Source organism: Chamaea fasciata, unplaced genomic scaffold (genome assembly GCF_029207755.1).
Source record: "Chamaea fasciata isolate MVZ Bird 193981 ecotype frontalis unplaced genomic scaffold, bChaFas1.0.hap1 SCAF_2, whole genome shotgun sequence".
In the NCBI taxonomy this organism is placed as follows: Eukaryota; Metazoa; Chordata; class Aves; order Passeriformes; family Sylviidae; genus Chamaea; species Chamaea fasciata.
The window spans coordinates 21,111,199-21,124,541 of NW_027094087.1; the positions used below are offsets into that span (position 1 = coordinate 21,111,199).

General features: G+C 44.4%; 1 protein-coding gene across 5 annotated transcripts in view; it reads right to left on the reverse strand.

Annotated features, from left to right (window-relative positions):
* Positions 1-13,125, reverse strand: part of ST3GAL6 (ST3 beta-galactoside alpha-2,3-sialyltransferase 6) — a 41,892-nt gene extending 28,767 nt beyond the window's left edge. For 3 of the 5 annotated variants that reach the window (XR_010719299.1, XM_066175214.1, XM_066175212.1), the window contains exon 1: positions 13,039-13,125. The gene's annotated coding sequence lies outside the window, so the exon portion shown is untranslated. Of the gene's footprint in view, positions 1-12,219; positions 12,306-12,529; positions 12,866-13,038 lie in introns of those variants that run through there. The other 2 variants (XM_066175213.1, XM_066175215.1) reach the window with 2 other exon arrangements.
* Between the last annotated feature and the right edge of the window lie 218 nt (positions 13,126-13,343).

A 13,343-nucleotide genomic window follows, 5' to 3' on the forward strand; every position in this document is an offset into this window, starting at 1 on the left:
ATTTAGTACTTTGTGGACAATTCAGGATGCTTTTATTCCATTTTTGTCTTTCAATAATAGACACTGATATTTTGTCCTTCAGAACATAACTGCCTGTTGGGTCAAGCAAAATGAAAAAGCAACTTAGTATTTCTCACTGATTATCTCTATTTCAGTTTGCTTCTGTCCAGAGTCTAGAAGATCTCTGCATCACTTTCCCTCGTGTGGCTGTGCAGACATATTTATAATGTCAGAAACTCTTCATATTCTTTGGCTAAAGGGGACTGATAAAGATTTGAAGTCCAGTTAAATCTATTGTACCTTCACCCTCTCTAATACTGATTTCCCTAGACAGCATATCTGGTGGAAGAGGAAGGTTAGCTGCCTTCCCAAAGGCTGCAGGAACAAGTACAGCTCATCTCTGTGTTTTGGACAGAACAGACAACACAGCACCTACAACTCTCCAAACCTTATCCCCAGCCCCGTGCATTCTCACTACATCAGATGAAACAAGATCAGAAAAACACAAGTTTGTAGCCTTCAAAGACAACTCAACATCAATACAGAGGGTTTGGCAGAAGCTGCATGTCCTCACTTACAGCCTCATCACCAAGCTCAGACTCCCTTGTTCCTACTGCAGGAGACAAGGTGTCATCTGTCCAGTGGTTAACTCCTTTTTGCCTCTTCTTCCCTCCTTCTGCGTGGTGACCCAGGAGCTCTCACACATATCCCACAGACATGTAAGTGGGAGCACAATCAGAGAGAAATTAGAGGCTACATGCACTCATCAGACTGTTTCCTGGAGAGCGCAAAGGCATGTGTACAAGCCTAGGTCAAGTTACAAGCTTTTTAAAGCTTACTGAAACAGGTCCCAATTTGGCTGAAAAAGAAAATGCTGTGATCCTATTCTCTGAGGCACCACAATCAATTATGTGCATTGTTTCACAGAGACGTTGCTTTTGGGCCTACTGATGCATTATTTCACATCACTTCTAATTGACATGATATACCAGCTCCACAGATGGAAAGCAGAAGCACAAAGCATCAGCCAGTGCATCCTGCCAGAAAACCCTGGTGAGCAAAATACAAGGGAGCACAGGCATTGGGTACCACTGAAATGTCTGAGGCCGAGTTCTTTAGCCCTGCTGAGAGGCAGAACATGTCACCTCCAGCTTGGGGCTATCACAGGGTTGCCATGCCACCCTCGAGATGTGAGCCAGTATTTTGGCTGATTATCACAGTGCAGTGTGGATCCCTGGCACCAGCTCAAAGTGACAGCATGCTCCATGGCATGTTGCAGACACACAATTGAAACTGCAAGCACAAAAAAGAGGGAACTGGATTGATATTTTTCATCTGGTATATTTTTTTTTAAATTTTTTTTTTCCCTCCAAGATAGAAAACAATATTCTTTAATGATCCAAGACGACTTAGGACTCATTCTAATAACAGACACACAGTTAAACACTGCTAACTCAAGCTGGAAAGTCAGCCCTGGATAGATCCAAATCTAACTTGTGGCTTTGAGAGAAGAGAGAATAATAACTACTGGATTCTCATCTAACTGGTGCTTTGTAAGTATCACAGATTTCCAGAAATTGTGCCTATAATTACAATAGAGTGTAAGATCAAGTCCACAGCCTCATCTTCTTGCCTGTTTTTGTGCCTCCAGATGAGGGAGAATAGGAAGCAGAAAATTTACGCAAAGGCACACGAAAGCTGGGAACAGACATTTCCATATGCTTTCCCTGTCCTGACCCTCCACAGCCCTCGCATCAACACTGCTTTTCCCTCCTTCTTCTCCTGTGTACTTGGAACACAGACAGGCAGTTTCTGTCACGGCCAGCAGCCACAGAGATGCAGTGAAGTACACGAACAATTATTTGGCGGTTGGTCAGAAGCTAACCTGTGCACACAAAGTCAAAACAAGTACGAGCTGAGCACACACAGCTCTGCTTCCTCAACTCCCAAATCTTTAAAAAGATAAAGAAATCCAGCTCTAACTACATTTTTAAAAAAGAATAATTAAATCCTCCCCCCACAGAAAGTCAGTAATACAACCTCACATGATAGAGTTTTCCTAGCCCTCTTACGTTCTCCCAGATTAACCTTTAAAGCTTTAGCCAGCCTAAGCTAGGTTGCTATTTATATATTACACATCATAGGTGTCTATATAACAAGTGAAAGAACAAAGAAACAGAGTACTATAAATCCATGCAGCTCTTCTGCGAGCTGTGGTGACAGCAGTGTTCCTTCCTAGTCTGTTTCCCCTTTTACTACAGCTCTTTTTCCAGAAGGGACTGGAATATAAACAAGCCATGGAACATCTTCTAGGGGTCAGAGTTCAGGTCATTTCTTCTTGTACTTTGATTTACACAACCAAAAGGTTTCAGTGAACTTGAGCTGCTCTTCCTGCAAGGAATAGAGCATCATGATTTTGAGTTGTTTCGTTCCTTCACCTCCTTTTGAAAAAGCTACAGAAACGTTACAGTATGCTTAAAAAAATAGAAAATTATTAACGGAAAGATATGCAACCCAGTACCAACCAAGACAACTACATCAGTTACTCATTCACACCAGTGTTCTTTGTCCACAAGTGCTTGCAGAGTCAGAGGATTGAGGTCACACCAGCAATCCTTCTAAGGTTTCCCAGACAGAAAAAAAATGGAAAAAAGTGGAAGGAGAAATGGCTGGAAAAAGGCAAATTAGTCAGCTTTCAAAACAGTTCAGTCACAAACCCTATCCTGCTCACCATTTTTTTCCTCCAGGAAATCTAAATCTAAACAAATAAAAGCCCAACCAGAAAATTTGATCTGTTTTTATTATATGCGCAAATTCACTACAGCATTCAGTTCACCTTAAAACAAGGCACACTTTGTCTCCTAACAATGCCTAGGATATCCAAAACATCCTGGTTGATTTGGAGGCAGTGATTTAACCTCAGCTCTCACTAAAATGGCTTGAATTATAAAACTAAATCTACCAGTCAGGGGGGAAAAAAGAACAAATCTCAACACCAGGTTAAAATAAATCTCGCCCCCAAAATCCAAGAGAACAAAACAACACAAAAACTCACAACACCAAAGCCCAGTCACAAGCAAAATTAGGGCTCTCACGGGCACAGGGAAAAACATGGTGGGGTTTTTCTTGCCTTTTTTTTCTCCTGACTGACAACAGAGGGCTGATTTACTAGCTTCACTACCAGCACCTGAAGAATTATATGCTCCACATCTACACTGACAATAAATCTCAAGTATTTTCTCACTTCACTGTAATAGTATCAATCCTGATCCATCCTGGTGTCAGAATCTGTCCCTGAATAGAAACAGATGCTTTTTGTATGACTTGTGTTCACAGTAACATTTGTAAACCCCAGTCGTGACAAATATCAAATGCACTACTAGGACTGCCATCATCAGATGGCACAGGTTTTTACTCTAATTTTTACTGTCCACATTTCACCATATTTTAAAAAGGAACAGGTTACATTACTCGGGTTTGTGCGGATTAAGATGCACAGAAAATAAGTGTGAACATGCACCTGGCCAGCATACAAAACTGAACAGTTAAATTTTCATTTAACTAACATGCCAAACATGTCTGTAGTCAGAGCCCCAAATACAAGGTATTTCTTCATTTCTGCTGTGTTGCTCCCTGTCTTGCCTCAACTGCCTAAGGAAAAAAAATTAAACCCCATACCACCACCACCAACCCCAAAAAAGCCCCAAACCAACAACCAAAAAAAATCCCCTAAATCCCCAGCTGTTTGTGATGCAATTTACCCCACTAGCAAATTCTGCAAGTCAATCTGCTGCAAGGCATCTGTGCAAATGAGAGCTCTGGGATTCTCAGGAATGCAGCAAAACAAGTAAGTGAAAAGTGTAAAGCTAAATTAATTCAGGGAGGGAAGAAAATGGAGATAAGTGGTAGCACTTACCCCACACTACTACAAAATCTTGGAAGCTTCTCACAGCAGGGATCCTGCAGGCTCGGGAGAAATCTGCAGGACACCAGCAATTTAAACAGCTTCTCTGATAACATTAATGCTTACATTTCCCAGTGCCCTCAATGAGTGTACTGACTTTGCCTTTGGATCATGAATACCAGAACACAAAACTCCAGTGCTGACTACCATCAGAAAACTAACCCCAAACTGACAGTGCCGAACTGGAAAATATTGAATACTGTAAACATTAAGACTATTTTCACAAGTCTTCTTAATACACAGCTTTGTTTTCTTAGCACTGCAGCTCAGATGTATTATTTACAATAACAATAAAGCCACCCATAAGAAAAGCTCTAATGAGCCGCCTCAAAATCATGAGAATGCTCTCTGTAAATAAAACGTTTCAGGAACTCACAAAAACCTGCTGTTTCCATCAGAGCCTGTATCTGATCCCCTAATGGCTTTTGGTGCTTTGTTTTGTTTCTTAAATGTGAAAGGAAAAACTACCAAACCGAATATCCAAACCGCGCATATCCTGAGGACTGAGTGCTACAAGACACACAGCCCTGCAGAAAAATGCAGGCCTGCAGAGCATTGAACTCCGTGTAAAGTCCTGGCATCTTCTCTGAATGCTAAACGTTACCAGTGAGTCTACATGCATAAAATGCAAAAAAAAAAGAAAAAAAAAAAAAAAAGAAAAAAAAAGAAAGATAAATTGTTTGTAAGGTAGTGAGCTTCCCAAATGGAACACAGATGAAGGTGTATCTGAGTTCAGCATTTAGAGTAACATTCATCGTGTTTCCTTAAACATAACTGAAATCAAATTCATAACAAAAACAAAGAACAAAGGAGCAGGCTAAACAATGTAAACCCAGAACTGAAATTCTTCACAGGGCAACTGTTAGTTGCTGTAACAGAATTCAGTTCCTTGCAGAAAAGTTTGCACATGTTCATTTATGTACTTTTGCGTATTCAGAGCAATAAAGTGATACTACAGCAATCTGCAGTGCAAACTTTTAGTGAGTATCCATCTTACAGCGCAGCTCATAGCCCTGAATTATGCACTTCAGTTTTCTTACCTATGCAAGAGGAAAGCTAATTATATCTGATGGTAATCTTCAATTGCCATCTGTCTGGGAGGAAAGCTGCCTACATCAGTCACTATGGCATGCTGGGAAAGCTTGTATGCTTTTCTCAGAGCTACACAGAGAAACCCATTTACAAGACTTTCAGACCTCAATCCTCACTGAAGGTTAAACACAACCCCTTTCCTCCCCAAAACTGACGTATTGCTTCCTTTTGCCTTTTTTCTTTTTTAGTTAATTGAAAAGGACAGTCATGCCTAAAACTTCGGGGAATCAAAGGTGCCTGTCACCCCACCCAGGCATCCTCCCTGCCAGTCTCACAGCCCTCCTGCTGGGGGCTGCCAAAACGCCTAGAAGCCCAGACGAGAGCAAGGAGGCTCAAGGGCAGCCAGGCAGGAAACTGAAGGCAGGGTCAAGACACACAGCCTGGTCTCTGCTAGAGCACTGGCTTCACACAGCACCTTCTCCTGCATATCACAGCTCCCTCTGACAGTTTGTTTTGCTCTACAATCCAAGTCTCACTTCTTGTAGGAGAAACAGAGAGTCTGGTTTTGATGCTCAGTTTCTGTTTCACCAGTCCTTGAGTGCTACAGCAAAATGAAGAGGAGTTTCTTCATGACCACAGTATCTTTAAACAGATTAACTGCCCTACCCTACCTGATCTTTTCTGAGCACTGGATATGCTCCAGGCTGCATGAGACTATCTCCTCTGATGACAAGAGAGTAAGAGTCCGGTGAGCCAGGGCTCACCTCCCTGTGAGACGACAGCAGGGTGACGGATTTCGTGGCACAGATCTGCTCTCCCATAACCAAACTGGCCCATCCTGCACCAGTGATAAAACACGAAGTCTAATATTTCCTTCAGCATAAAACTTAAAGACGTCTAGAGCAACAAACACTGCACCTGCTGGGTTGCCTACTGACATCTCTTCTTGCCACGCTGACCGCACCAAATGCGGCTCAGCCTCCAGCACTCCGTGTCCTATCAGACTGCTCTCCAGGCCCCAGACCACGCAGAACTCCATTAGAGCATGAAATGCCATACAGTAAAAGGCTTTTTGTTCTATTCTATCACACGTGTTCTCACCATGAAATGAGATTTTATGCAACCGTACCCTGTTTGTGAGCATGCATGCCCTTTCTTTCCTTCCCTACAGAACTTCTGAACCCCTCTGGCTGATTTCAGTCAAATGCGAGAGATTTGGAACTTAATGTGTTTGAGACCTCCTCAAGTTTAACAAAAATAAACACCAGGCTGGGTAGAACAAAGAAACCCTATAAATTCATTTCTCATTAAAGATCAGAAAGTACATACAACAGAAGGACATCAAAAATACGGTTTCATTTCATCTTGTCACACAACTGTGTGGTAGAGGTACCAGAAGAGCCTCTAGCCACCGAGAAAAAAAAAGTGCTCAAACTTTGAAATGCCTTGCACAAACACGTAAGTGTCCAAATTTCCCAAAAGAGCTGTATGAAGTTCAACAACTTAGATACCCTTTTCAACCCCTTAAGAGGTAGTGTTAGCTGACTTCAGTCACCCAGCTTCAAAAATTCACTTCAACACTAACCAGTATTTATTTTAAGTAATGTTCTCTGTCAAAACTGAAGAATGAGATATTCTACTTCACTTTACATTTCTTTCTGCAAAGCTCTGAACAACATTTTCTATTTAGGTTCGAAATCTTTAATATAAAACCAATCTTAGCTGGAGGCTAAGCTATCTAAGAACCAACGTCCCAAGTTGAAAATTAATTACAGTGTGCCATTAGCACAGAAGAATGAAAATCACTATTCCATTCAAATTGTTTCAAGGAAAATAAAGTAACAGTATTTCCTTGACACGTACTGCAAGGCAAGGCAGTCACTCTTGAGAAACTGTACTAATGGTAAGTACACTAACCAGCACTTTCATCACCTGGCTACTCAAAACCTAGTTTATGCACCTGGCCAGCACTCCAGAGCACAAGGTGAGCAATGAAAGCACAAGAAACACTCTGCTACGTCAGACCAGTGTCCATCCAGCCCAGTTCTGTCTCCAGCAGTGACAGCAGGAGATGATTACTTAGGGACAGCATTTCATGGCCATTTTGTGTATTATTCCCCTTGTCCACCCATACCTGCACATCTCAACTTTGAGAATGGAAAGTTAAAACCGCCATGGGTGGTTATAAAACTGGGAGAAGGGGAGGGACAGGCTTATAAAGCACTCTAGCTTCTCAGCTCAGACAAGCATCACCCTGCCTTACTAAATACTGCAAAACATTTGGGCAAGCAAAACTAGCCATAGTTTTTAACAGTTTCCTGCGGGGGGGGGGGGGGGGGGACCCAAACCAAACAAACAAAAAACCTCCAAAAAACCAAACCAAACACAGGCTTTTCCCATATAAGAAATGAGAAGGCAATAACTTGCCTACACAAGGAGCATGATCAAGACTAGCTACCACATGCCAGCAAACCTCGTGCACATTCAGCAATCTGGACAAATCCTGACTTGTTCCCATGCTTCACCGAGTGGATTTAATATTATGGCTCCATTTAATCTTGTGCAAATGTGGTGTTCAAACAAACCTTACAGCCTATCTCCCATCTACACCACTGAGCTCCTCCTGGTCTCAGCTCCACACATCAGACTACCCGAAGCACTGCAGAGCTAGAGCTGATGTTTCTGGGGTGCTCAGATGTGACACTGGTGGGTGATACAAGATTGGCAGGTTCCGTAACTTCCAAGAACCAAGAAATACCTATTTTAACTGGCAAATTATAAACAAGGTCTCATTCACCAACAGCTCCTGGGCAGCAAACATATGCCTGTCTCTTCACTGCAGTGAGAAAAACCCATAGGTTCTTCCATTGCATTGTGCTTGGACACCCCTGCTCCAAAACAGGTCAATTCCCCCCACATATCATCATGTAGGCAAAAAACTGTCAGCACACCCCACCTTCAAAAATTATGTGCCCAGGAGGGAGCTATGTTAACCTACAATTGCATGAGAAAAAAAAAAGATAGATTATGGCAAAAACACACCTTCACTTTCTTTCTTACCCTGAGACTTCGCCCCTCATGCCACACGTGATGCAATTTGTATTTCATACATGCACACACACATTCCAAATTGACTATCAAATGGCCATCACATTGCCTCTGCCCACCTCTGCTAAGGCTCTGGGTAAGCCCATGTCCCTCACACCATTCTCATTTCACTGCTAGCCTCAGGACTCCACAAAGCAGGGAAAACAAGCAGTATCTGGATACCACTGAAATCCAAATGTCAGTGTGCAGATCCAGTCTAACAAACTACTTCTCTGAGCTCTGCAGCAGATCCTTATTTTAGTGTTTCTGACCTGCACTCACAAGGGCTAAAACTATTCTTTTAATATTGAGTTGAAAACTGCTAGCCATACATCTCACATATAAAGCTTCCTACTGGCTAGCGGCCCAAAAGCAAGCAACACTACAACCCAGGAAATGGAAACTGGCACGATAATCCAACAGATGTTAAGAGCTTCAGTGATTAAGACAGACCATCATTTCACTCCTGCCTGCTCTTAAAACCAGTTCCTAGATTACTCCATTCTGGCCCTCCTACCAGGAGTGAAGACCAACTGGCTCCGTAGGTTTTCCAGCCTTCCCTTCCCAGTCAAGGCAAGTGGAAGATGTTCCATTCTTCTACCTTGCTCTTCCTAACTCTCCATTTCCACTAGAATGTAAAAAACGCACCAGACACACCATACTCCAATTTTACTGCTGCTGTTAGGGTTGGGAGCAGAGGTAACTGAACAGCTCCACACAATCTTCGGGTATTATCCAGGGATATGCACAATTTGCTCACCCTGTAACAGTGCTGTAAAGGGTCTTCTTCACAGGATACCAAGGCTTCATTTTTGCCTTCAAGACCAAAGAACTTACCAAGCCTGGACGGCTGAAAAGCCAATCCACCTTGAGCAAAATCAACTCAATATGGACATGATGTTTTAGAATGATAGGTACAGAACATAGCAAGAAGTACTGTTGGCAGAGTATTTTACCACATTCTGTACCTGCATTTTTTCAACCTGTTTTTCAAAAGGTGGTAACACTGCACGCAACCCACCCATACTCCCTGTTTTTGCTTCATAGCCCACGCTAGCTAATACTGCCCATCACTTTTCAACCTTTCTGTACTAATACCACTACTGGTGCCAGTGATTATTACACTACAGCATGCACATCCTGTTTTCCTCCCAATATACATCAAATCAAGAGAGGCTGAGGTTTTAGGCTCTTCTGTAGAAGGAGGGTAAAAGAAAGATTTAAGCTTTAGGAAATTCACACAGCAAATGATATGTACGAGTAGCTTTATTTTCACTTCCCTAGAAGAGTGTGAACAGGTAGTAAGCAACATACATAATACAGCAAAAGCAGAAGAAACTGGATTAAAGGGGAAGTTCAAGGGAGGGTTTATTCTGCTACAAAGCTTCCGGTCTTTGAGTAAATAAATAGAAAATAGAGACTCTGAAGATGAAAAAAATCTGTACGTTCAGTTACCCCATAAATTAGTTACTCAGTATTATTATTCGATAGCTGATATGTAAGGCTAGAGAAATTGATGAATAAATTATTCAGATGAATGACAACATAAGCTTGAAAAACTAAACTCCTCCTCAACACACTTCAACTGATTTAGCTGAAACAGTGAAAACATCTGTAGGGAGAGCTGTCTATAAAAAGGGTATTTTAAGAAGTCTTGAGGCCATTCCTAAAATGCATTTAACTAGGGAGCCAAAGCAGAGTACCTCCCATCATACATGAAGCAAAATCAACCTTCTACGCTTGTAAGTAAAATAACCTTAATGTTAATGTACAAAGATAAACAAACCAAGATCCTGTGCTACAGCTCAAGCTATACTGTGGAGGAATGAAAGAAACCCAAAAAAAACCACCAAAAACAAAAGAAAAAACCAAGAGCCTTTCCTCAAAAGCCCTTTTAAGTCAATGGTGCAGACAATCCTCATGGAGACACACAGTGGTCTCCCAAGTTTTATCTTCAAATGATCCATCTGATTGCATCCTCTTCCAGGCCAGTGTACTTGAATCAACACCCAGGAGCATATAGAAGCAACAAATCAGCCAAAGCAGGTTTACGCTAACTTTTCCAAACCTGTCTTGGGAAGACAAATCCAATTTTTACCAAGAGACACTAATCACAGCATGCTCAGAAACCAACAAAGAAAACAGCCCCAAGATAAAAGCGCTAATGGCACAAACAAGTTATCGTAACAGCTTCTATCCAAAAATGAACACCTGAGGAAGAAAGCAATCATCGAAAATCTTCTAAGGCTGCCTCTGCCTGTAAGCTATCAGTCTTGATGAAGAGGTGAAGGAGAAGCATCTCAAACGCTTCCCCCTATGACGGAGATCTGTCACCATATCACACTCTGTATTTCCCTCTTCAGTCAGGCAACTCCCCTGTGTAATTGCTAAAGCCATTATTTCGCAGCACACACAGCACGTATCAACACCATGTCCTGCCCAACACCTCGCTCTAGCCAAAGCACTGTAACTCGCTTATTTCCCCAGCTGTTTTAAGTTATAAAGGGACCTGAGTCCTTTTTTAACTTAGGACTCAGGTACTGGTGATCTTTCTGTCAGCTTTCAGGTTTTAGTGTCTCAACTGAACACTCTGCAGCTGCTCCCATGGGCACATCCCTGACTGGCAACTGCTTCCAGAGAGAACTTTTCCTCCTGCCTTTCAACAGGGAGGGAGGGATAAGGACACTGGGCAACTCATGAGCCTCAGGGGATGATTCACACATCCCACAAGCAGGAGGAGTCTGCTAAAGCCAATATGGCCTTCAGGGAGACCTGAGACTTAGCCACCTTTAATTCTGCTGCCTTAATAACAGCCGTAAGCCTAAAGTGTAACTTAATGGACTGCTTCAGTTCAGCTGAGACAGATGAGCTAAAGGAGCAGGCACTGTATCAGACTGGGGGAAAAGGTAAGCAGATCTATTTAAGTGGAATAAAAGCCAGAGCTACAGCTGCTGAAGTCTTACATGAAAGGAGAGTTATGTTAGTTTCAGAAATATCACTTCTGAGACCTAGTCAGACAAGCGTATTGCATGTTGATGCGTAGGAAACTCTGCTCCATGCACATTTCCTTCCTCTTCAACACCTCTCTGAATTTAGTTCTTTCAGTTTAGGAGTGACCAGTCTAATACCACGGCACCCTCCACAAGAAGTATTTTACATGTATCTTTTATCTATAACATTTTCACACAGTTCAGCCCAATTACCGATTTAAAATAAGTAATCTTATCACAAAGTTCATTCTTAATAGTTCTGCAATCACACTATGCAAAAATGACTCAGTATAACGTGGGTGAAGAGAGACAAAAATTGAAGAAAACTGGATAGAAAGTTTCATCTAGGTAAGAACACAATAGGCACAAATCTCAATAGATCAGCCGCTCTCCCTGGAAATTTTGAGAAAGGACAGCAGGACTGATCTCACCGCTTGCCCTAACTAAAAGTGAAACACTACCCCCGCTGCCAAATAATAATCCAAATAGTTTAAAAAAAAAAAAAAAAAAAAAAAAAAAGTAGTAGACATAAAACTTCTAGGTTCGTTTCTTTTCTAAAATGCAAATAATAAATTTGCATAGCTTAGGGCAGAGTCTACCCACAGAGCCATTGTTCCCTCCCTCCCCGAGGCCTTCGGCATTTCCAAGGAGCGGTTCCCTTTCGGTACCCTCGCCAGAAGCAATCCTTTATCCGAACCTGCCAGACCGGCAGCCATGGCAAAACGGTGGGATTACCCGATCCAAGCAATTCAGCAAGAAGCCACGAATCTCCCCTCTACTTTTACTTACGGGCCGCCGTCAGCTCCGCCGGGAGGCTCCCCCTGCGCGGGGCTGTCCTGCCCGCACGAGCCCACGGTGCCCCAGCCCTGCTCTGCCCAGCGCCGTAGCACCGGGCCCGCCGCCCCTTTTCCCCCTATCTCCCCATCCCCCTTCCCGCGCTCGCCTCCCGCCGGCGCGCCCGCCGCGACTCACCGCCCGCGGGGGGCCCCGAGGCGGCTCCGCCCCGGCCTGCCGGCGGAGCTGCTCCGGGAGACGGGGCAAGGCGGGCGGCTCCCCCGCCCCGCGCCCACCAGGAGCAGCCGGGGAAATTCGGGCGGCCCCTTCCCTCCCTCCTGACGCCCCCTCCCCCCCACCGGAGCCGCCTACCTGTGTGCGGAGGCGCCCGGCAGCCCGCCGGACCCTCCGGTGCTGCCCGCCGGGGGCGACAGCCGGCCCCACATGCGGACCCGGGCAGCGCCTCCGCCCGGCCTCTCCCCCGGTCCCCGGCGCCGGCCGCCCGCCTGCGGCATCAGGCGCATCCAAGCGCCGCCGGGAAAGCGGGGGGCGGCGGCACTTCGCTTTCTGTCGGGCTCATCCCCACCGGGAACCGGCTCCCAGCTACACCGCCGTGTTAAGGTTTTTTTCCCCGTGAAATTCCCAGGAATCTCTGGGAAAGGTCTGGGACGTCTCATCTCACCAGCTCTCAAAACCGATTAAAACTGTGTTCTCTTCAAGAGAGGCTTGTAGAGGCAGGCTCCATCCCTCTGGAAATTCTGTTTAATTCCTTAAATGCTTTCACCGAGAACAAGCTGATGCATTAAAATAGCCAGCTCTGCCTTTGAATAAGCGGTAATTTACACTGAGTAACAATGTTTTTGCAGCTGCTCCCATCAGCGTTCACCTGAAGGAAATTTTGAAACTGGAAGCATGCATACAAACTCTACATGAGGTTAAATCTAGAACCTTTCCCGTCTGAAACGACTGAAGAAGACCATGGAACGGTCAAGGTTGGAAAAGCCCCCGAGATCCGTCGTGTGCAACCGTGGAACGTCTCCCGACAACCGTCACAAGTCCCGCGGCAGAGACGCCGCCAGACTCGGGAACAAGCACTTCCAGCGCACCCAGTCCTATGGGTTCAGGCACCATCCACAAGATCCACTCAGCCTGTGCAAGGGTTCACAGAGCTAAGCAGGGGTGTTCACTTACCGGTTGTTAACAGAGCAGCTTATTTTATCTTTAAATCATCCCAGAGAAGAGGACAGAACTCGTCGCTGCTGCTCAGAGCCGCCCAGCCTGTTGCCGCAGCCTCTGGCAGGTCCAGCGTAGTTCCCGTGTGGTGGTGCTTACGACAGGTTTCAAGAGGAGGGCTTGTTCAGCTGAGCCCCATCTGCAAGAGAAAACGTAGAAGGAAGCACGTTGTGTACTTAGTCAGAAATATTACTCGGCTTGAGGCCGCTGGAATTCCTCCTCCATTTATACCAAAGCCCACCAGGGGGAGGAGACACGTGAAG